The sequence below is a fragment of the Camelus ferus genome, chromosome 35 (genome assembly GCF_009834535.1).
Source record: "Camelus ferus isolate YT-003-E chromosome 35, BCGSAC_Cfer_1.0, whole genome shotgun sequence".
Classification (NCBI taxonomy): Eukaryota; Metazoa; Chordata; class Mammalia; order Artiodactyla; family Camelidae; genus Camelus; species Camelus ferus.
In genome coordinates, this window is record NC_045730.1 from 12,885,423 (window position 1) to 12,909,534 (window position 24,112).

At 37.4% G+C, this 24,112-nt stretch overlaps 1 protein-coding gene across 7 annotated transcripts in view; it reads left to right on the forward strand.

Moving 5' to 3' along the window:
• The window catches only part of CACNB2 (calcium voltage-gated channel auxiliary subunit beta 2), a 347,729-nt gene that overhangs the window by 147,234 nt on the left and 176,383 nt on the right, over positions 1–24,112 (forward strand). The gene's annotated exons all lie outside the window — the stretch shown is intronic.

Sequence of the window (24,112 nt, forward strand, 5' to 3'; positions counted from 1 at the left end):
TTTATTCCTCATATCTGAAATCAATCATACTGAACTTTCTGGACTTCCAAATTGGTGGTCCTGTATAGACTAATTACTATTTGTGGATAGTACATTTTATTAGCTGCTTTTCCATTTTTTATTATGTGCCATAAGAAACAAATAAAATTTATTTAAGAAAATAAAGGGAGGCTATAAAAAAAAAGGAATTACAGTCATATAACCAAGTGCTTGAGATTAAATAAGAACTCAGAACTTTGAGGCCTGCTTTCTGTTTATTTTTAATAGAGGTACTGGGGATGGAACCCAGGACCCCGTGCATGCTAAGCATGTGTTCTACCGCTGAGCTGTACCCCCCCACCCCCTGCTTTCTATTTCTTGATACAGATGCTTCTAGCAAATGCATTATGTGCATGTTATTCGATTATAAAATGGATGTTACTAGAATTTTGGCTAAAGGACTAACATGAAAATTGAGCACACTACACATAGGATGGAACCCTGACTCCTTTCTGAAGTGAGAGACGTGTCCTCCAGGGAAGGACTCTGTCACAAGCCCTTGGTCACTTGACTCCGGAGACCTTTCATCTTATTTCCATGTCAGTGTCTGTCTCAAATTGTCAAGAATCACTATTCTTCTCATTTTTTTTAAACTCTCCTATCACTGTAGATATATGCATCTGTTGTGATGAGTTTAAAGCCGATGGCATAAAGTTATGACTCTGTTAGGGATTCGCCTCTTGTTGGTTGCACTTCATTTGATATGTATGTTTCATGGCAGCCTCTTGATTGCTGGTCTTTCAGACAATAACAGTTTCTGAAAATACCCAGTTTTATATTTTCTTTTCTATGCTCTGAACATATACCAGTGTCATCAGGAATACTATTTCCCTCCTGTTTTCTCCCCTTCTCTCTCCTTGTGAGGCTACATCAGGGAACTTATTTCCAACACATGTGCAAGTTTTAATTTTTTCACTGTCACTCACAATCGACAGGCAATCAATCAAGGTGTCTGGCGGTTCAGATAAATTACCTACTTTTGCTCACAGCTCCTAAGATTCTTTCAGAAATTCACACCTGAGGACCATTTTTTTCTTCTTCTAATAAATATTTTTTCCACTCAAGTGGACTTCTATAGCTAGGCTTGGAAACCTGAGAGATTCCACCAGATGGTTCTAGTAAATATGGATGGTGTGATGCTTTATATAGTGAGCCATAAAGCATTAAAAATATGTACTTGTTTGAAGCCTACCATTAATAATTGTTTTTTAACATTAAAATGTGGACTCTTTAAAAATAACTGTAGTTCTAACTTAGAGGGTACTCATACATTTTAGCAGTTTACTTTTTTTTATTTTTTAGGGGGGGAGGTAATTAGGTTTGTTTATTTTATTTATTTTTGGAGGAGGTACTGGTGATCAAACCCAGGACCTTGTGTATGCTAAGCTTGTGCTCTACCACCTGAGCTAGTCCCTCCTACTGAGGGTCCTCATACATTTAAAAGGAAGTAAATCATGATTCCTGGTCTCGAAACTTTTCCCTCCTTTCCTGCTTTGCATTTCTGTTCCAGATGACTTTATTCTCTCATGCACCAAAATTTGAAGCAATGTTGACAGTGTTTTTATAACAAGGAAAATACGGACTTTAGAGGCAGATTCTGAGTTTAAATTCTGGTTCTTCTACTAGCTATGAGAACTTGGACAAGTTACTAACCTCTGAGGCTTAGTTTATTCATCTGTAAAATAAGGATAATATAACTTTTCCTATAGGAGTATTTTTTTTAATGTGTATGAAGTGCTAATCATAGTGCTAGTACTCACAAATAATGTGTGTTTTTTTAATTCTTTATTGAAGTGTAGTTGATTTACAATGTTAGTTTCAGGTGTACAGCAAAGTGATTCTGTTATACATATACATATATATGTTTTCTTTTCAGATTCTTTTCCATTATATGTTATTACAAGAAATTGAATATAGTGCCCTGTGCTCTACAGTAGGTCCTTGTTGTTTATCTATTTTATGTATAGTAACATTTGTCTGTTAATCCCCAACCCCTAATTTATCCCTGCCCGCCCTTTCCCCTTTGGTAACTGTAGTTTGTTTTCTATGTCCATGAATCTGCTTTTGGCTTATAAATAGAATTTATATCTTTTTTTTTAGATTACACCTAAAAGTGATATCATATGATATTTGTATTTCTCTGTCTGACTTCACTTACTATGATAATCTCAAGTAATCTGTTAAATTCCAATCCACTTCCTTTGTCCTTTCCTCTCCAATCCCACTGCTGTTTCACTTACTCAGACATTTCTTGTCTTGTATCTACCAGACTCGGTAGCAGCCTCCAGATTGAGTGCTAACTTCCAAACTTGCCTGCTCCAGTCCTTCCAAACACTTCCCCTATTCAGTAAGCTTCCTTTAAGCCCAGATTTTCATCAGTTCTCTGGCAGAGCAAATCCTTTACAGATTCCTCCCCGTCCATAGATTAAGGTAAGTTAAGCATTTCAGGACCTCATGCATGCTAAGCATACCTGAGCTACCACTGAGCTATACCTGCCCCCCCATATTTGGTTCTTCCTGAGCTAATGTCTGAGAGTGAGGGAGAGGCTCTTCTCCGTTTGGGATGCACTATCATTGCAGGCAGGGGTGCACCCTGGGCTACAAACATCTTTCCCCTTGGGGCTAGAATCTCTTCTTGCATATTCCTAAGTCTAAAGATTGTGACTGAAGGCCAATATATATGGATAAGGAAGGGTAAGGAAAATCAAATAATTATCCGCAAGTCAGTAACTAGTTTGCTGAAATCTTACCTTTTTCTATTTGAGTGAAGGTCAAAAAAGAGAGTGTGTGTGCTCAAGCAGGTGCATGAAGAATATTACTGAAAAATTGAAACTTGAGAGCACTATATCCAGACTAAACAAGAAATGTGATGTTTCAGGGAGAAGGTATTAATCTATAGCATAGTTCACCTTAGATGCCACATCTGAGGTTTTTTAGGGCCCAGGAATGAGAGGGCCAGTTGTGAATTGTTTCCTAAAATCAAGAGGTGATATAATTTGTGATGGGTTACAAAATCCCAATCTGTTTAAAGAGATAAGAGTCTGTGCCCAGTTGGGAGATTTTGTTCTGACAACCCTGGCCTTCTTGCCGGCGGGCTGTGGGTGACAGTCTTTGTGAGTAGTAGCTGCCTTGGTCAGCAAGCCTTTCAGGGAAAACATGCCAAACTCCTGCAATCCCACTGCTCTGTGCGAATGGCAAGTGTGGCAGCCCTCCTTATATAAGGGTGGAAGGTAAGCAGAGGTGTTAAGGATGGGGTGGTTGCTTCTGCACCAAGAAAACTACAGTGTGGGATGGGGATGGAGGACCTTTGAGCAATTAGATGGAGTCAAGTTCAGGGATGCTACCTTTGGAGAAAAGGTGGTGAGACGGTTTTGTGAGCCATTTCAAATTAAGTTACTAAATAAATATTAACTCTGTTTCAATGATTCATTCAAACTGGGGTTACCAGTAGTCCCATCTTTGGCCCATTGCCTCACAATTATTAACAGTGTCTTCTTTCATCCTCAAAAAGTGTTGTGGTTTGGACAACGAATGACATGGCCACTCTCATTGTTAAAACAGAGAATGAATGAATGAGTCAAGTGAGGGAGTGAGGAAAAGGAGGACCAGGGAGACACAAGCTGTCCCCAGAAAAGGCTCAGCTGCTTATACTCTGAAGTTCAGTGGCAGAGGGAAGTGTGGACATGCCAGTGGACTCTTCTGGTGTTAGACAGGAAGACATCAGCACTGTGTCTTTGGGCACGTGAATTCGTCTCTTCAAGGATCATTTTCTTTACCTGCAAAATGAGGTTTGTTATTCTTACCTCATGTGGTTGTGAGGATTCATCATAATGCAAGGAATGTATATGGTGGGGACAAGCAATGTGCTAGGAAAGAACAGTTAGGCAGCAGTCTTGCCTGCCATGCTACATGAAATTACCTCTGGTGCCAATCTGGACTTCTTAGCCTGACCTTGAAGAATGTCAAGGCTAGTCCAGTCTCGACGTAAGTTTCTAGCCCAGTTCCCTGCCATTTACATAGATAGAACCTCTAATTTTTTGAGTACATGTGATGAGTTCACACCCCTGTGCCTCTGTCCTGCTGCGTTGACTCTCACACTCCTGAAACTTTATTGCTGCTACTTCTGAGCCAAGTTCAAAACTAAGTCTTGTCGCACATGCAGCCTAGTGTTCATAACAGTACTGTTTACAACAGCCAAGACATGGAAAAAGCCCAAATGTCCATCAACAGTTGAATGGATAAAGAAGATGTGATATATACACACACGCACTGGACTATTACTCAGCCATTAAAAAAGAATGAAATAATGCCATTTGCAGCAATATACATGGACCTAGAGATTATCATACTAAGTGAAGTAAATCAGACAGAGAAAGACAAGTATCATATGACATCACTTATATGTGGAATCTAAAAAAAAAAAAAAATACAAATTTTACTTACAAGCCAGCAATAGACTCACAGACATGGAAAATAAACCATGGTTACCAAAGGGGAAAGAGGAGGAGGGGTAAATTAGGAGTTTGGGATTAACAGATAAACAGTACTATATATAAAATAGGTAAACAGCAAGGACCTACTATATTCAATTTCTTGTTATAAACTATAATGGAGAATCACTTTGCTGCTAAACACCTGAAACTAACAATGTAAATCAACTACACTTCAATAAAAAAAAATTTTTTTTTAACTGTTGTCAGCAAAGATCATGTGATGTAAAAGAGATCATTAGAATTACCCTTACTGCATGTACGTGTAACCCTTTTGTAAAGTAGGATTGCATTTATATCATTGAAACTGACAAAACATACTGTCATAAATTTCAAAATTCTAGGTGTTTATTAGGTCTTTGATCATTAACACATTTTAAATGTAATCAAAGTCTGTATTAGTTTTTATCATAAGCAGCAATGCGATGACTTCTGGAAAAAAAAAATGAACAGGCTGTTCAGAATACTCTGAGGAGGAAGGAAAGATGGGATTTCTCCTAAGTATTAAGGCTAATCCAAGAAAATGAGACAATCAGTGAGGAAAGGCACTGTTTCACTTTGTACTCTACCAAAAAAATGAAGTGAGGTCAAGACTCTCAAAATGCAAGGAAGTCCCCACTCTTCCCTGAAAGGAGGCTTACATACTCAGGAGTGCGAACATCAGTATTCGCCTCACCAGGGAAGTTTGGTATTTTTATCTTGGCCCAGTTTGCTAGTTTCTAGCTCTTAAATTTATGATTTAAATTAAAGTAATGTCTTAAATTTATTAACATCCCAAGTCTAATCAGGAGAGTGCAATGAGCTGAGTTAGCTCTGCTTATGTGAAGGAAGGCACCCAAAGGTGGGTGACAGGGTTTGTCCATCTACCCCACTGGTTAAACAAGGCCCCATGGTGGATTTACCATAGCCTTCCCCTAGCACCTAGGGAGGACACGAATATCTCATCTTTCCTGGGGCCGAGAAAAATCACCCAAGTGACGCATTCTCTTTAAATGAGCCTAGTCTCAAGAAAGGCTGGGAGTAAAAATGGTACCAACCTCTCAAAGCAGAAGGAAGAAATAGCATGGCTGTAGATTTCGCAGAATTCCCAACATCACGCATCCCAGCTGGACACAGGAGAAATCAAGATGGAATCACTTATCTGAGAAGTAAAGTGTTGAACAGACTCTGAGATATTGTCACAGTGCTCCCCGGAACCATCATAACAGTGGTCTGAGTCATTTGCTAGGACTTCTGTTAACTGCGCTGATCTTCTTAGCTTCTTGAGGATGTGAACAGCAGCCACTGTGATGAAAGCACATTTCTTTTTTAAATTGAAGTATAGTTGATTACAATGTTGTGTTAATTTCTGGTATACAGAATAGCAATTCAGTTATACATATATATATTCCTTTTCATATTCTTTTTCATTATGGGTTATTACAGGATATTGAATGTAGTTCCCTGTGTTATACAGTAGATCCTTGGTATTTATCTATTTTATATATGGTAGTTTGTATCTGCCAATCCCAAGCACGTATTTTTAAATGTGAGTGACAGTCAGGTGTGGGGTAGACTTATCTAGACTCGCAGGTGGATTGAATGCTTGTACAAACTGACACAGTCTGCTCTCTTCATAAGCTGTCTTATAGGTCCATACCTGTAAACAGGTGTCCTTTCAACTCTGACACTTTCTGGGGTCTCCCTGGGGTCCTGAGAGCCAAGGCAGAACTCACAGTGGTGGAAGTCGAGTTACCACCTTGGTGGCCACGCATGTCACCTCCAGAGATAAAGGAATAGGGAGAGTTTATTTTTGTTTTTGTTTTCTCCTAATGGCTGTGCAGGGTGGGACAGATGGAAAATGCAGGGGTGTGAGAAATGTTTGAGAGAAGGAAGAAAAAAATAAAGAAGTCACCCATCTCAGTGCCACGTGTCTCATGACACACTTGCTTGTCTCTGTCAGCTTTAGAAGCTGTTGACAGTTCACATGAGTGTCTTCATTTTCTGCTACTTTCTCAATAATCTTAGAAAAATACTCTGTCAGAGTATTGCCTCTTGAGACAGGCTGTCCACTTGGGTCTGCATCCCAACTTTGCCCTTAACCATTTGGGGCACCAGTTACTCATCTCCAGTTAAGGGAAGTGAACTGAAGACAGTTTTTTAGTCCAGTCAGTTGGGGAGTGGCATCTGTCCTATTCACCTCGAATGGTGAAAAGCCAAATGATCTCTGTGAGAGAGTCTTAACTCTTTAAAACACTCTAAGTGCATTCTTATTTTATTAAAATGAATTTGAAATGTATTCTCTTTGGAGAAAAACCACCAGTGTTTTTAAACGCGGAACTGCAAGTCACGGTGACTGTGGAAAGCATATTTCTGAATAGACAATAGGCAAGTGTATTCCCTCCAATGAGGACATGAACTCCGCTCACCATCCAGAAAGTGGATGTCACAAAAGCTAATACATGTGTGTGTTTCAAGTCCTGAGTTGAAGATTGCTTGTTTCCCCAGATTTCCAGGTGAAGGATAAGCCTGTGCTCGTTTTCACTCCATTTTTTTTTTTCAGTGTGACCTAAACCTGTTAATATCTATATTCAGCCAAGCTGCCATGGTTGCCTGGCAACCAGGCTTAGTGGGCTAACAAGGCACCAGAGGAAGAAATCAAATGCGGCTAACGAGACCTTGATTTATGCTTTGGTTGGATGGAAAAATTCATTCTCCATTTGTTCTGCATGGATTTTTGTTTTCAAAACATGAGTAAATCTTTCAAGATGTAAGCCCAATGCTATTAGGAGTTTTGAAATTACGGTATGTTAGGTAACGTTTCAATGTAGTTGAAAAAGTACAAAGGAAAAAATATCTCTCTGCTCTTCCTTAATGCAAACAGGGGTAGTTCTCTTCCTTGTAGGTCATGTTGTACTTTTCACTCTCACTTTTTATTTCCCCTGCAGCAAAATATATATGTTATTCTTGGAATAAGATGTAATGGAAATTGAAGCGTCAACATCAGGAAATAGATGTTTAGGATTAATTACTGCCAAACGTTTATTTCTGAAGCTTATACAAGGGAGTAAATTGGAGAATGAACTAAAATGACTTTTCTTGTGCAGATTTTTCTACTTTCCACCTTTATCTACTTTCTTTTCTTATATTCTTCCCCATGGCAACTTTATTGTCTCTAAAACTAAGACTAAGGAAAACCTTTGGATTATATATCATCTACTTCATGGACTATATAGACTATGTGATTGGAAAAGAATTTTGAATTTAAAGCTTATATGATCTATTGTTTTATTATCTGACTTGTTTCATAGTGCAGATGTTATTAAGTAAACTTGATATTCAGAGGAAAAGTAAACTAAAGGACTCTGAACCAAATCCTTCTTGAAATAAGATTGGAGAATAAGATAACGCAAATAACTGTGACTATTGAAGTGAAGATGTGAAAATGTCTGACAAAGATGAGAACAGAACACTGATAGAATGAACTTATAATATCAGTGGGAATCAGCATAAATCCTCAAAATCTACAGTGAACATCTTTCGGTTCCCACATGATGGAGGAAGCCAGTCTTTCATTATTACTTAGCTGTTCAACAGTCCTCACATCTACTTGACATTCTTCTTTCTTTGATCCTTATTTCATAATTGGTATGAATTATGGTTCATCAAGATCAAACTGAAACTCCAGATTTTATGTAAAATCTCCTAATTTGGTGGCATTGACATCAGTAAAAACTAACAACCCCAACACGTGAAGCCAGAATATGCTCTTATTTGCCATTCACAACCCCTGATAAGAGTCAGGGAGAGAAGAGGGTTGATGGGGGAATCCTGAGGAACTCTCACATGTAAAGAGGCTGGAGCTATTAAGGGGATAGGACAAAAAACAGCATCCTGCTTGACACCATGGTAACTAGGGATGGAGAGTTTTCAGAAGAAAGAGAAGGGGCACCCACGGGGACAGAAATGGCTTTTGTGAAAGGGCCTTTGTGATCATTGGTGATCTTAGAAGAGGAATTTCAAGGGCTTGGTGACAGTCCAGCACAAATGCAATGAGTTACAAAGAAGGTGTGGAGGATGAAGGGTGGACATAAGCCAAATGTAGGCTACATTTTCCAGAAGGAGGAAGTAAATTGAAGGAAGATGTGGGCATATTTGTAGACAGAGAATAAATTTCTGAAGCAAATAGGAGAAGTTAAGACCAAATACAGTGGCCTAGGGTTAACCTTTGAAAGAAGTAAGAGTTCGAAGGGCAGCTGAACACACAGATGAGTGTGTGAAGTTTGTGTGTGTGTGTGGTTAATGCCATGAATTTTTTTTTAAATTGAAGTATAGTCAGTTCCAATGTGTCAATTTCTGGTAGACAATATGTTTCAGTCATGCATATATACGTACTTACATTCATTTTCATATTCTTTTTCATTATAGGTTACCACAAGATATTGAATTTAGTTCCCTGTGTTATACAGAAGAAATTTGTTATTGCAATCTATTTTATATATAGTATTTAATATTTGCAAATCTCAAACTTCCAATTTATCCCTTCCCACCCCCTTTCCCTCCAGTAACCGTAAGTTTGTTTACTGTGTCTGTGAATCTGTTTTGTAGATGAGTTCATTAGTGTCTTCTTTTTTATTTTCTTTTTTGGATTCCAAATATGAGTGCTATCAAATTGTATTTTTCTTTCTCTTGCTAATACCATGAATTTTGAGTTGACATTTTAATTGATGTGTCTTATTTGGAGTAGAGGTGAGGTCCTTGGATAACAAGGAGAGGAGGGTGAGATGGGAAGAAAAATGTGAAACAAACATCTGTTATGAAGTAATTGCATGCATTATGGAGCATCATGGCAAAACTGGATGAGGTGATATGTTTGAAAATATCCAGCAATTCATAGTGACCCTGGAGAAAATGACTGAAACTTTCTTTAACACTAATAGGTAGAAGCTGAAAGATAGTTAAGGAGTTAGGGCTTCTGGGTGACTAAAGACTGTATTGCTGAGATGTTGGACCTTGGAAAGTCGGGGGGAGAAACAAGTGATTCCAGGAGGAGGCTAGTAGACCAAAGACTGCAGAGATATTAAAGGACTCAACGTCATGGGGAAACTAAGGGTAAGTTTATGGTAAGAGAAGAGCAGACAAGGTAAAAATAAAAATGGTCATCATCAGACAAAGTTTCAGGCTTTGAGGTCCCTTAGTTAAAACAATTTGGGGTAAGATCAAGAAGAAGTATTTACTCAGTCTTCAAAAAAGAATGAAATTCTGCAAATTCCTTTGCAGCTCTGTGGATGGACCTAGAGAATACTATGCTTTGTGAAATTAGTCAGAGAGTGATAGACAAGGACTGTATCATTGCACTGGTGTGTGGAGTCTAAAGAATAAAACAAATGCATGTACTTAGCTAAACAGAAAGATTCACCGATACACGAAACAAACTTGTGGTTACCAGTGGAGGGAAGAGAGGGTGGGGGCAAGATTGGGGTACAGGATTAAGAGGTGCAAACTACTATGTGTAAAGTAGATAAGCAACAAGGATATATTGTGTTACACAGGGAAATAGAGCCATTATCCTGTGATAACTTTTAATGCAGTAAAATCTATAAAAATACTGAATCACTATGCTGTACACCTGAGGCTAATATATTGTAAATCAACTCGACTTCTGTGTTTAAAAGAAAAGGAAGAGGTAAGAGTTATGCAAGTGGGTTCCAGGTGAGAAAGTGAGTCTTTTTAACGGAGGAGAGCCAGGGACCTAAGGGTAAGGACAGAGTTTTGCACATGACCTCCTGGATGATGGCTGACAACATAGTGGAGAGAAGAAACTGAGCCAGGTTAAAAAAAAAAGCGTTTGAAAAACTGGAGGAATGCGTCAAAATTCAGTAAACGGACACTGGGCTTTTACTTCATGGCGCTTGTCATAATTTGCAGTGATGTACCAATTGTTTGTTTTTGATAATCCTTCTTCTCTACTAAATTGAAGATTTAGATGATATTTTATCTATTTTGTTCACCACTGAATAGAATACCTGGTTCTCCGCACAGTGACGGCTCACAGCAGACATGGCCAATGAGTACACGTTTACACGAATTAAAAGGCAGCAATAGGGGTGGGAAGAGGGGGTCACATAATTTGTTGGACTTAAAAAGATGTAAGGTCACTGACTATAAAGAATGGGAAATGTAGAAGTGGCAACCGAGAGTTTTCCCCTTTATAAAATCATAAAAGAGAAAAAAAATCCAAATCAGTTCTAATAAAAGAAATGTGATGAATTTACATGATACACAAAAATTTGAGATTTTCACCTTTCTTGGAAGATCATTATAAAATGGGAACTGTATGTTTAAATTGTTCTTTTGTAAAAGCAGTCACAGGGATTCCTTGGGTGACCGAACAGTTTTGCCACAAGGTCACTTTCGACAGTTCATGGGATCTGGCTGTTGGGGTCATAATGAAGAGTGAGTTAGAAATACATCAGCCTGCCAAAAACTACCCTCCGTGTGCCAAGTGTAGGATCCAGCAAAGCTACGGAAGGCATGCGGTATGCTTGACGCTTTTGGCTCCTGGCAAAATGAGTCAAGGGTATGACTTGACAACTTTTTGGGGTGAACAAGTTGTCCCTTTTGTGTGAAATGTCACCAGCTCACTGATGTGTTTTTGCTGATGTCAGCCACAAAATGAAGTGCTTTCAAAAATGTCATTTTAAAACAAGAGGAATATTTAAACATGAACTTAGTCTGATTCTCATTTTGGTTTGGAAGCATCACAGAATTGCCTTTCTTTCTTCTTCCTTTTTTTTTTTTTTTTAAGTTTATGCCCTGTGAGCAATACAACTGTATCTCTCTCCCTTCATCGTTGCCACTTTTTTCACTAAAACTAGCACTTTTCATGACTGAAGTCAAGTAAAACTTGTCTGCTATGGTCCTCAAATTTTACAGTTTTGAATGATAACTTGCTGGACTAAGCAGACTGTCTTATGCTTTGTATGTGTAAAAGGGATAAATGAGAGACAGTCCTGGTTTTTCTAAAAAGAGGGAAAAGTAGGAGCATCTTCAGAAATAGAGAGCAAGGTAGATTCAAAACATCTCTAGCAGTTACATTAATACCAGGCTGCCAAGAGTTTTTAATATTGAAAAAGGAACTTGACGAGCAAGGAAGAGTTGCCCTAGAATGGGAAGAAAGAGCCTCTGTGTCAGAGCCACATGGGGATGTCATCACCCATCCCAAGCCTTGAACATGTAGACCCTTAGAAGGCCACTGATTATATTTGACCCAGGAATTTCTATTTGTTTCAGAATGGATGTCCTGATAAACAGCCCACTGAGAATGAGACAGGCATCCGTTTTTAAACATGCCTGTACTAGGTGACTTATTGATTAGACTATTAGAATTGAGATAGAAAAGTAATCTAGAATGAACATGCAGTTTTGCCAGTTTGAAATACATAAAACAGAAAGTATCTCTGAGACCAATCATTATATGAGGAAATGTTATAAGAATATTTATTTTGTCCATCTAACTAATAAGTATTGAGTCCCTGCCATGGGTTCTGGGGAATCAGTGACAACGTCTTGTCTCTCAAGGAGCTTACATTCTTTTGGGGATGGTGGCAGGGTCTGGGGAAGCACACACACACACACAAAAAAACACGCTTGTTCCAGGAGGCTAGAATTTGTAGTGTGATTCTGATAACATTCCAAGTTGATGGCAGTGTGACTAATTCCAAGCCTGTTTGAAGGATACTCTGATAAGTTTCTAACATTTGTTTTAATTTCAAGTAATTTACTCTGAACTTTGAGTAGTACCGCTTTTTCTTTCTTTTTTTTTTTTTTTTTCTGTTGTAGTTTCAGAAATGTGTTTTAAAGCTCAGTCTTGGAAATTCTAGAATTTTCCAATTGTGGTTGGATTTTGTAGTTCCTAAATGACATTTTTTATTCTCTCTAAGATGAAGATCAACTTTGATGGTAATGATTAGGTTTACTCTGTTTGTAAGCCAAGAAAAACATACAATAGAAAAAAATTTTTTCAACTTTTTAAGTTAGATATATAAACTATGTCAGTTGTTTATTCAGGAATCCCTTTCTGAAAGTTTTTGTCTCTCAACTTTTTCTGTTCTTGCTCTGTATATTTTTTTCTTGTCTGTTTTTTAATTTTGGCCACAATGCACACAAAGGGGGGAAAAACATCCAAATAGAACAAAGCATATGAAATGAAAAGTAAATGCCTCCCTTCAGCCCACAATCACTCCCTCGATTTCACTCCTTAGGGAAAACCACTGTTAAGAGTGCTTATAAATTTTAATTCATATGGTAATGACCAATATGCAATTAAATATTATAGTTTATCCCTCATTTAGTAATTTACTAACTTCAGACACTTTGAAAGGTGAGGAATTTGAAACATACTTCCTCCTACATCTCATAACTCCTAGTCTTTGTTAGTAATTTTATTCTTATCAGTTTATAATATCAGGTATATTCTGTTTTGAAACTGGAATTAAGCTTTTAGCTTCATTCTATCATATGATTTTTTACACTGAAAACTAATATACAACATTTACAATATCATGATTACGAAAATACCATTTACATATGGGATCCATGGAGAAGGAAATGTAATCTAATGTCATTAAAAGCTGTCTATCTTCCAGCCAGATTCTCTTTTATTTTCTTTTGAGTTTCCTCTACTTCCTCTTTGTCCCATTCAGCTGATAATGTGGTTGAGATCCCATTAAATCCCTGTTCTTGTATTCTTTTTTATTTTACTGGGAAATCTTTAATAATTAAATGTGTTTATATTTATACATAAATATATATAAACTATATATATTAATTAAATATATAGAGTGTATGTATGTGTACTTTCAAAATTTTCTTCTTTTTGATCTTACACTTGATAATTTACCTTGGTATGGAATTCTAATTTCAAAATATATTTTTCCTGCAGAATTTTTTTCATTATCTTTCTTCAGTCATGCAAAGGTTGCTGATAAGAAACCTGTTATCAACCTGATTCTTTTTTTGTAGATAATTTGTTTGATTCTTTGTTTTGTTTTTTTTTTTTTTTTTTGTCCTCAGGAGCTTTTCGTATTTTCTCTTTATCCTTGATTTGCACACTTTCATCAGGACAAGTCTAGACATGAGCCTTTTTCTCAGGCATCCTGTTTAGCATTGGGTAGAAATTTCAATCTAAATGCATCTATGTTTCTTACATTTTCCTGATTCTCTTGTAAGATAAATGTTGAAACATCAGGAGTTATCCGTATTTCTTAACCTCTTTCATATTTTCTATCATTTTTTATTATGGCTTTACATGCTTCCACTCTGATCTTTAAATACATCCATTTCATTAATTTTCCTGGCCACTAAATTTTTGTATGCTAGCCTGCATAATTTAATTTCCAAGGACACTCTTATTGCTTCATTGGTACTTTTTCATAGCTTCTTGTTCTTGTCTTATTAATGTAGTAATCTCTTGGCTCTGCAGATACTAATTTGGATTTTTTGCTTGGTTTAAATTTGCTTATTTTTTTGCTTTATTTCTGTTTCCTCGAGGGTCAGGTTTTCTGTTCATTTACTTTGGATCTTCTCTTTTAGACTGTTTTTTTCTCTTTATCTTTCAAACATCTGGTTTTCTTATACATTCATTTGTATTTTGTGTGATTGCCTACATTGGTTCCTATAGGCAGGTGGCATGGGGTCCTCTGTACAGGCATACCTTGTTTTATTGGACTTCAGTTTATTGGACTTCATGGATAATACATTTTTTATAAGTTGAAGATTTGTGATAACCTGGGGTCAATTCTCTCAGTGCCATTTTCCCAACAACATTTGCTCTCTTTGTGTCCTGGTGTGACATTTTGGTGATTCTTGCAGTACTTCAAACTTTATTATTATTATTATTACTATTACTATTATTATTATATTTGTTAGGGTGATCTGTGATCAGTGATATTTGATATTACTATTGTAACTGGTTTTTTGTTTGGGTTTTTTTTTTTTTTTCATTTCATGCCATGCCTTTTTTTTTTTTTTTAGACATAATGCTGTTGCACAGTTGACAGACTACAGTATAGGATACACATAACTTTTCTATGTCCTGAGAAACAAAAAAAATGTTTGGGACTTACTTTATTGCAGTGGTCTGGAAGTAATCTGCAGTATCTCAGAGGCATTCCTGTAATATTTAAGTTTCATTCTCCCAGGAGGCTCACCATCTCTGAATGGTAGGGCGAGCAGGGGTTCTGCCTGGTTGGATAGGAGTGTGTGGCAGTCATACTTCCCTCTAGGTGTGTAATCAGGGAACCATCAGGCAGGAACCCCACAGTCACCCAAGTTAGTAAGGCTTTAACTCTTGGGGATGGAACAATTTGGTTTACTTCACTACTGGAAAGACCTGTGTTTACTTCCCCCACAGTAGAGCCCTTCCACACTTCAGTTTTTACCTTGAACTCTGTCAGTCCCAGTGCCTTTTAAAATATATTTATATATTTAATACCCTTGTCTTTCTTAATCATGTAAGTTGTCCACCACAAACTTTCCAAGAAAATCATATGAAATCAATCAAAATTATGTAAATTGGGAACTTGGGATTAACATATATACACTCTACTGTATATAAAATAGATAAACAAGGACCTACTTAGTCTTTAGCACAGGGAACTATATTCAATCTCTTGTAATAACTTACAATGGAAAAGAATCTGAAAAAGAATATATATATATGTATAACTGAATCATTTGCTGTACACTTGAAACACTGTAAATTAACTGTACTTCAAATTTTTTTTAAATTTAATCAAAATTATGAATATGGTGAAATTTAAAATCCTAAGTATTCCATATATAAACAACAAGTTTTCCACTCAAAATCCCAGATCTAAACCATTTATTCAGTTGTATATTTTAAACTGGAATTAAAGGACTCATCTCTTTGCACTGGGCCAAATTCTCTTTAACTTTAAAAAGATATAAAATATGAAATATGCACAGCCTCCTTTGCATAAAAATATTAATTGTATTTATTTAGTCAGTGAAAAAGTTCTCATTTTAATTCTAAATTCTTCTAGGCTTACCCACCAATAAGATAATTTTTATCATCCTGTCTCGACCAGCTAAGATTATATAATGACCAGAAATACTGGCCCAGACTCTAAATGAATCCTTGCCAACAATTACAATAAGATATCCTTAGCCTTCTTAAGGTCATTTTATTAATATCCCTTAAATGTATGTGCTTGGAGGGATAAGGGTGTGGGATGGGCGGGAATGTGTTCTCAGAACCTGTGTTACCCAAATCCTTTATCTGCTCCTTGGTCTGCCTCCTGTAGGCACTGGACTGGATTTTTGCCTTTCCGTAGCTTTTAAGATTTGTGTATGCCTCTCCATCTGACTCTAAATACCTTTGATAAAACCTACCTCTTTTTCATGCACTTTCCAATACTTAGGACTACACAGCTCTTGGAGGGTGTTCAAGTGATATCCAACTGAGTTCTATAGAACTCTTATAACATTGACTTTCCTGTCTCCATGGTCAAGGTCACACTACTGACAATCACTGACAGAGACAGATCAAGTGACTGCTGACCTCTAGAGGATACTTAATGCAATGCGTGATATTTTTTTCTGTACTAATAACAACGTGGACATCATATGGTTTTAATGAATTTGAGTCAAGATAAGTAAAGTGCTCAGTGCAGTGTGTATCACGTACTTACTAAGGACTTGGTGACTGTTCTCATTTATGGCTGCATTAAATGGTAAAGTTCCATCAATAAAATTATTCATATTTAGATTTGAGAGAAGCTTTTAAGCATATATTTAGATGACTGGTGTTTTATATCTCTCATATCTTCCCCTTTGTTTTGAGCAATATTTTATTAATGTATCATTACAACAACTATTGAGATTTAGAGCAGAGTTTCTCAACTTTAGCACTGTTGACATTTGGGGCTAGATAATTCTTTGTCAGGAGGGGCTGTCCCGGGCATCATAGAAGGTTTAGCAGCATCGCTGGTTCCTACCCACTAGACCTCAGTAACAACCTCTCTCCAGTTGTGACAACCCAAAATGTCTCCAGACCTTGCCAAATGTCTATTAGGAAGGGCAGAACCACCCCTGCATGGGAACCACTGTTTCATAGTGATACCAATTTGTGTACTTAAAAAAAAAAAGTATTTTCCTTTTTGCTTCCCTGAACTCAGTTTCTATTTTTGGAGCTCTCTATCTTTTACCCTAAAAGCCACATAGAATTTGTCATCACTTCCTTTTTCTCCCAAGCTCATGATCTAAAGATGAGAGTGTGATTGAGATTAAATTCAAAGCTTTCTTTAAATTAATAATCAACCTATGGTGGGGGAGGGGAATGTTTTCCCATAACCCATCAGAGAGCACTCCTTCTTGTCAGTCTGACTGCTTCTTCAGCCGGTTGCTGGTGAAGAGGATTTCAGAATGTATTCCACTGAGGAAAGTGGTATGTTCCCACACTAATGCAAAACATCATATCCTTCTAGTTAAGCATTTCAAAGAGCTGTTTCTATTTATGGTTACTACAAAAATAATGGCTTGCCGGCCATCTATTTATGATACAGTTAATTCCTTTTCATTGAAATATTGTAGGTTTTTGGTGAAAGGAATCAATTTACTAGAGGCTTCCGGACAACCATTAAATATTTTAATTTGAAGTGTAAAACATCATATGATTATGTGGTAACCTTAGAGTGCTATTAGCATTTTATGATCAGTAAATATTGAATAATGAGTGAATGGATGAATGAACATAAGTATATGTTGGATTTTATCACATGGAAACTCTATATTTATTGTTACCAAAAAGTCATCCCAATAGTGTAATTACTTTCTAGAAAAGGGAGTTGTTATAAGGGCATTATGTATCACTGTTAAAAGTTGGGATTTGGGGAAAGAAAGAATGATTTAATTGATCAACCTGACATGAAATAATCCTAAGGAATATTTCTCTTGTTAGTGAATTTGAATGTCAGTTCAGTTGTTCATTTTAGATAAGAAGACTGCAAAATTGGAGTATGTTATTCAGTGAACTGTTACATCAGTTAAATCAGGTTTGTGGGGGAGATTTTTTGTCTGTCCTCTGTGTTCAAGTCTAGAAAATTGCTCGCCAAGAGGGGAGAACATATTTAGACAATTGAAATTCCGCAGTTCATCTTCCCACATTCATGGGGGAAAAATGTGAGTGCTAAACATTCATCCAAAATAACCAAACCAATCTATTACCTTTGGTCCTAGTTACCTCTCAAGGACTTTTTACCACAGAGTAACACATTTATCAATACCCATAAACCCTACAGTACCTTCTACAATGAATACTATCAAAAAATTACTATATGATAAAAAGCTTTTTCTATATTGGAAATGTGGTACGCCAGGAAATGTTTAACATGAAGCAATCAAAAAAACCAAATTCTGATTTGTAGCATTTGCCGGTTTCCCTGATGTAAATACTCCTGCTGTGGCCACTGTCAAGCTACACTTGTGACTTCCCTGCATTAGATCCACAGTTACTCACTAACACAAATTGTATCTAATAATATGAAGAAGGTAGTATTTCCATCCTACAGCTAGAAGAGACATAAATAACCTTAAGAGTATAGACAGTAGCAAAATGTAGTAAAATAATTATGAAAATTATGAGTTTTGAGTGTTCATTACTTTTGTTTTTATTTATTTTACTTGGTTATAAGTTTTATCATTGAATGTTCACTCATGGCTGTATTTGACATTTGGCTCTCAAAATTCCTGAAATTTTAGCAATCAGCCAGACCAGCTCCAGGAACACACACCGCTGAGATTTTTTCAATTGTATGTAAGTTTTCAAAAGATCGGTAGGTATTTGAAACATGTGTTTCTTGAGTATTTTATAGCAGTTTCCTTGCAGTATTAGTGTATGCTGGTTTGCTTCTGTAGGTCTAGTGCCTAAAACAAGAGCTGGCATATACCAAGTTCTCAATAAACATTGAGTAACTGACTGATCTTAAAAATGTGAAAAATGCAGGAGGAGGGCATAGCTCAGTGGTAGAGCACATGCTTAGCATTTGTGAGGTTCTGGGTTCAATCCCCAGTACCTCCATTAAAGAAAAAAATGTGAGAAATAGACCTGGTAAACCAAAGGAAAGTTGTTGATATTACCTCAAACTATCTCTGAATTAAAAATCTGTATCATTGAATAGAGGTGGTCTTAACCTGCATATGGATCCCATGATAATAAGTAAAAGGTTCTTTCCTAGACAGTCTGCACGTTTTCTTCCTAGCATCATGAAGAGTCTAAAGGGACCCTTGGCCCCAGCAAACCCTCCCAACTTATTTCATTGTTAGGTGTTATTTTTTTGTACAATTACCTCCACCAGGGAGGCCACGTTTCTTAAGAGTGTGAAGAAAAGAAAAGGTGAACTCCTTGTACAGGGACAAATGCTCCTCTTCACTTCTGCCACCTCCTCAATACAGTAAGAGTGGGAGGAAACATCCTTACCTTCCAAGCTCTCTTCAACCCATAGCAATGTGCTTTTTGTTCTCCATCTACACCATAGCCCACTTTACCAAAACTGTCCTCTCAAAGGTCTCCAAGCCCCTTCTCCTTGCTGCATCTAATGACTTCTTTCAGCCTACATCCTATCAAATTTCCCCCTAGCACTTGACCCTAATGAACACCCATTCTTTCTTGAACATTTCCTACTTGTAATCATTCACTCATTCCACAAATACTTACTGCGTTCTCCAGAGTCAGACGTCACTCTGGACGTTGAAGAATCAGCCACGAATAAGGCAGACAAGGTCTTTGTCTCTCAGAGGGTCTGGTTTAATGGAGAAAGACAACAAATAAGTGAAGCAAATAAATCAACAAGTTTTGTAATGAAGTGAAAGCTTCTCTAAGGAGGTGACTTGGAGCTAAGACTTAGACAAGGTAAAGCCACTCAGTGATCTCGGGTGTAAAGTGGTGCAGGTAGAGGCACGTGCAAAGGCCCTAAGGAGGACTGAGCTTGGTCAAATTCAGGAACAGAAAGGCCAGAGTAGCTAGTGTAGAAGGCCAGTGGCAGACCACATGCCCCATGAGGTCAGGCAGGCAGGCAGGTTAGATTCGTGGTTCTGCTCCTATAGCTCTGCCCTTCAGTCTCCTCCAGGGGCACTTTCTACTAAGTGTCATCCCCTTCCATCAGCCCCTGGTCCTTCTCTTTTTGCTATCCCCCCAGGACCCTGCCAGTAGCTCACAGATTGATTACTCAGCAGTTAGAATCAATTTCTTCCTTTTTGGTTCTCTCTGTTGACCTTTTTATACCCAGACCTCATATACTCTTCAATTTTTCAATCATCCTGGAAGCTTCTTAAGTATGGAGAGTTCATCTTACTTATTTTCAGCAAAGGCCAAGACTTTCCTGTTGTTTTTCTTTGGGTTTTGGTTCTTTGCTATGTAAGTACAAAATAAATGTCATTTTGTTTGTTTAATTGAATAAGTGGACATTCAAAGAATGTTACCCTTACAAAATATGAAAAAAAAATATGCTTCAAACATAGCTTACAAATTTAAGCCCTAGCACAAAAAAGGACATGTTGATGAGAAACAGTCAAATATAATGTTTGAGAGCAAAAGTCTGAATCTAGACTTCTGGGGAAAAAATCCCAGCCCTGCTGCTTACTAACTGTGACCTTGCACAAGTTGCTTAACTTCTCATGTGTTTGCTTTCTCATCTGTAAAATGGGGATATATGCATCCCATAGGGTTATTTTTTTAGGTTGAATGAATGAAGGCATATGAAGTCCTAGAAAAGAACACAGAACTCCATAACTATTGGCTATTTATTTATTGATGGGCTGAAAAACTTTGCAGTACACTTTGGTCGATTATGAATGGAGTGGACTTGATTTTCAGTTATGTGTCCAGCAACCCTTGTTTCATTTTTAGCAAGTTTTGGAGTGCCCCCAAAAGTCATCTTATTATGAGTAAAATCACCATAGCCAAGAAACTAAGGGTTTGACTAAAAGAATCATCGCCTGACTTAATTTACTTGATTTGTGGTTAGAACTCCTGTTGACGGCACTGCAGGGCAACAGAAAGGAGACTGTTAGTAAACTTCACTCGACGTACCGCAAACTGCAGTAATTCCTAAAGAGCAAGCCAGGAGGAAAATGTGTCGCTTAGAAACAGAGGGAATTGGGAAGGCAAGACTGGCCCTTGTTTGAAAGCTGAGGAGTTCTGATGCATCCAGGCAGGTCTTGAGACATTTTCTCAGGGAAGTGAGAAGTTGATACAGAGCCTCTACATACTTTCAGCAACCAGCCCCTTTCCCATCCCCCCCACTCCCCCACCTCCCATCACATTCATCATTAGATCAACTTGTGATTTAAATACAATGATGTGAGGGAGGGTATAGCTCAGTGGTAGGGTGCTTGCCTAGCATGCAGGAAGTCCTGGGTTCAATCCCCAGTACCTCCATTTAAAAATAAATAAATAAAATAAATTAGGTTATAGCATGATGTCCTTAAAAAAATAAAATAAAAAATACATATACAATGATGTAACCAGATTTGAGGAGATTGTCTTAGCATGTGTTTGGGCTCTCTTCATGCATTTAGGAATATCACAGTACCTTGAGAAGTTAATTAATTTCTTCCACTAGCTGCTAGGGAGATAGCAAATTAGTGGCTGAGAAGGCAGTTGTTTTTCCATGTTTTAGTCACCTCAGTTGTCCAGATATGTGACAACCACCAGCACCATGACTGCATATGAGTGTTGGTCTGATTAACAAAGCACTTTTGTCTCTCTGCCCCCGCCTTTTAAACTTTTTAGGGAGTTAGGGTTGTCAATAGTGAGAGAGAATTAAGCTTTGATTTTGAAGAGAGCAGAGCTAATGGCAGGAATTGTTAAAATGAGCTGAATAACACCCGGGAAAAAATGTGACTCATCTTTCGTGGATGAAACCTCATGATTTATAATGAGCAGACAGTGGGCTGACATTTTGTGGATAGAATTTGTTGATTATTAAGGTTCTTTGCTGTTCACTGGCCCAATCCATTTTCCGTTTGTTTATTTGTAACTTTTGTTTGTTTGTTTTACAAAACATCCTGTGTTTCTGTAATTTTACAAAATGACCTTGGGTGAGATGGAGTAATCAGATTAGAAACAGTGATTTGAGGACTGTGAAAAATCTCTAGCTACTACTACTGATTTTATTTCTTCTAAAGAAAATGGACTAGTATATTATGTTAATTATATTAATCTCTGATTTCGAAAATGAATCAAGAAAGAAATAATGACTCTATTTGTGAGCCTTAAGCCTAAGCAGATGCTGCATTGTTGAAACATGACATTAAAGGAATACATTCTTTAAATTTCTTATTTTTGCTTTAAAGACCACAGCTGGCTAAGTTATTGAGATTAACACACTTTTAATGTTTTTATATGCACAGCAGTCATAAATTTATTAAATATAACTTCCACCTAACCCCTCCCCTTTAAAAAGGCTACAAAATAGACCATTTCCCAGCAGCCCTTAGGAACACTCCTTCACCTCCTTATCTTTCTTAATCACTACAAGATCCCCACTGTCAAGAGGTCATCCCTATCCTGACTTTTATGGATAAAAGTCTTCACTTGTTTGTCCTTTTATCCCTCCTGTACACAGACAGCCCTACGCATGATAGAGTTACCGTGCCCATTTTTGCGATTTTTAAGTGAATGAAATCACACTCTGAGTTTATATGCTTTGGAGACTCGCTCTTTTTCCCACTAAGTATTGCATTTCCAAGGTTGGTCTATGATGTTTGTTTACAAGATATTCCGTTGTAGAACCTGTATGACAATTTGTGTATCCACTACTGTTAATGGACATTTGTGCCATTTCTAGTTTCTGAGCACTAATAGAATCACAGTGCAACAATGAATGCTTATAATTATGAATCTGAGCCATCAAGAAAAGGTACACTTGGTGTCCATATCTTTGATATAAGAATATATGGAATTGGGGGTTATTTACATTAGAATGCATCTAAACATGATCTCCTTGAGCACATGGAGTGCCTTTTAATATCAGAAAATTCACTTACTTAGAATGTCCTAATAAAAAGATGTAATTACATTCAGTTAACTACACTGAACTGGGAAGCAGACCACTAGGAAGCTCCAAGTGGTGAACAGATTTTCCCATCCTTCTATTTTTCTCTCCAGAAGATAACAGTGAGTTTCCTCCAGGCACGTTTTAAGGAGTCGCAATGCTTCCATAGTTCTTTGAACACATCAAAATGAGACAACATAAATCCAGTATCACAATCATAAAGTCATGTAGAAAATGACACATTAGTCTGCCGATACACAACAGATAAGAATTTTATGTGCAATGGTACGAAGTTGGGAAATATACAATATACTATATACAAGGGTAGGAAAAATAATATTTTAAACATCTGAGCATGTGAGTGAATGTAATGGCCAGGGAGGTGAATGAATCTTGGATAATGCTCTAGCCTACAAGGAACAGACCATTTATTTATTCATTCATCATGGATTTCTTAGGCACCAGCTAGGTGTTAGACCACAGTGATACTAATGCCAGTGGACAGAGTTTCTCCTCATGACATGCTGCGGACTTCTGGGGAAGGGAGGTATATTAGATAACTACTTGCAAATACAGAGTGATTGGTGCTACCACAGAGGAATATGCAATGGATAACAAAAAGACATTCTCTCTCTGAGAAGATCAGAGATCTTATGAAAGGAAGAAAAGTTTGAATTGGGTCCTAAAATGTAGGTTGGCATCAGCCCTGGGTGCCCAAAGGGGAGGTCCTTCCCACTGTGCAGAAGTTTGGCTGTCATTACCATCACAAATACTCACTGAATGAACAGATGGTCATGAAAAAGGAATCTTCTAGGAAAAATAAGTAAGCCAGTTGGAGAGAAGAATACAGAGCAACAGGAATAACATTCTTTAAATAGTTAATGTTTATCAGGAACTTATGTGCCAGACACTGTGTTTAGCATTTTACATATGATAGCTCCCGTATTCCTCACACTGGCCCCGTGAAGGATGTCTGTTAGTGCCTCCAGACATATGATCTGTGTCTGTTTAGAAAGGTCCTACCTTTGGGTTGATACTCTGTTAGTGCTTTCTTGAAATTCTTTATACTATTGAACAAAAGGTACTACATTTTCATTTGACACTGTGCCCAACAAGTTATGTGGCCAACCCAGAGTGTCCCCATGTTTAGCTGCAGAAACGGGACCCCTAGAGGAAAGTGACCGGTCCTAGGTCACTCGATTGTTAAGAGAAGAACTAAGACTCCAGCCTAGTTCCAGCATCCATCCTGTGATGCTGACTCCTGCTGTCTTAACTCCTGTGCTAGTTTTTTTTTTTTCTGCTTTCCATTTTCAAGATAAATTAACAACAGAAGATAGGAGAGACTATCATTAATCTGAGCTAGGACACTGAAATGGAAAGAAAAAAAAAACAGTGGAGAAAAGAAAAAATGAATTGAATGGTTCATTTAGGAATGAATGAAACATGATTATCATCAATGCTACCTTGAGTTAAATGTGGAAATCCGAAATAAATAGTAAATGCCAAGCTTTCCCTCAAAGTAAGCAG